The sequence below is a fragment of the Corvus brachyrhynchos genome, unplaced genomic scaffold (assembly GCF_000691975.1).
Source record: "Corvus brachyrhynchos isolate BGI_N302 unplaced genomic scaffold, ASM69197v1 scaffold101, whole genome shotgun sequence".
NCBI lineage: Eukaryota > Metazoa > Chordata > Aves > Passeriformes > Corvidae > Corvus > Corvus brachyrhynchos.
Window position 1 is genome coordinate 8,002,128 of NW_008237239.1, and position 1,416 is coordinate 8,003,543.

Sequence of the window (1,416 nt, forward strand, 5' to 3'; positions counted from 1 at the left end):
TTCGGTGCCGGGCTCCCGAGCTGATGCCGAAGCCCGTGTGCACAGTGTTAACCCCGGGTAGGAAGCGGAGAGAGGGTATTAGAGCGGGTCCTTACGAACCCGTGTGTAGGTGGGATGGGAAAAAGACAGGGAGCGGCCCCCTTTTATTGGGCACTGAATCTCCTGAATTATAAGTAACAAAACCGTAACTAGATCGCCGTAACACTGGGTTGGTTGAGCTTTTTTTTCTCTGGTACAGCATTTTGTTCGTTACCGTGTGAGCGGTGCCGATGCGTACGGAGGCACGGCAGAGCGTGACTGCCGGAGCGGCACCGGGCGGGCCCAAAGTTCCCGCTGTCTCCGCAGGAGCAGGAAGCATCCCTTTGGGCTGGGGGGCGAGAGGCTGGGGCGGAGGGAGGGGCTGCTGCCGGGCTGCCCCCTCGCAGCCGCCGCCGCAGCCCGCCTGGCTTCCCGTGAGGTCGCCCTGGGATCGGGAGTGAGAGAAGCAAACTCTCAAGTTGTGCCCGAAGAAAAGTTGCCCGACTGGGGAAGTCGAGGGGGATCCTGAGTGTCGCCACCGGCTCAATCCTGTCTGGTGCTGGGTTCTTCCTGCTTTTTCTGCAAACGCAGGGGAAGGGCAGGCTTTGCCTAGGAAGCTTGCCGTAGTCATACGGAGACAAGGGGAGAAAGAAAACAACACGTCTTCAGAGTGGCACCTCGCCTTGTTCTGTCTTCTCTCCTGGCTAGGGTTGAAATGGAGGCTGAGGACGGCCTGAGCAGTGTTGGTGCCGGCTCTCCCCACTCGTAGCCCCTCCTAAAGAAAACACGTCTGAGCCCTCGTGGTGAAGAACCAAACCCAACAAAAGTTGGATCTTTGTCGAAGAGGGGGCCGGGGGCGCCGAGCCCGGCGGCTCCTGTCCGTGGAGCTCTCGACAGCGGCGGAGCGCTCGCCGCGGCTGGGACTTGACCTGCAGAGGGCAATAGTTGGACGCAAATGCCAACAAAGGCAGCGGGGCTCGCTGGCTCGGCGCCGCGGCCGGGACCCGAAAATGCTGTGTAGGTAGGCAGCAGTGCTTAATTAATGTATATTGAAACAAAAGATCGTGTAAAGTGTTTGATTTGTCTTTAGGCTACGTTTTCAAGGCTAATCTAGTTCATAACTGTTAGATTTATTTTAAAGAGATTAACACAAACTTCCAGGAGAATCATGCGGTTGACTCCAGAATTACCCTAAACGATAATTGTTTACCGGAACGCTTACATTCAGCTGCTTGGATTCGTATTATTGGCGTTATTATTCTTTGCGACTCAGACAGGAGATGTGGAAACGAAGGAGAACTTTCCTAATTGTTGTAGCGATTGTCAGGGCGGCCGCGCAGACTTTGTAGGAGGAGGCGGCAGCCGCCCGGCGCCCTGCGCGGCGGAGAGGGGCCATTG

At 56.6% G+C, this 1,416-nt stretch overlaps 1 long non-coding RNA gene across 2 annotated transcripts in view; it reads left to right on the plus strand.

The window, feature by feature from the left end:
• Positions 1-207: 207 nt before the first annotated feature.
• LOC108445578 overlaps positions 208-1,416 on the plus strand; it is a 46,192-nt gene continuing 44,983 nt past the window's right edge. Inside the window, exon 1 of one of the 2 annotated variants that reach the window (XR_001860488.1) lies at positions 208-1,039. This is a non-coding gene — a long non-coding RNA (uncharacterized LOC108445578). The remainder of the gene's footprint in view (positions 1,040-1,416) is intronic. The other variant, XR_001860481.1, reaches the window with a different exon arrangement.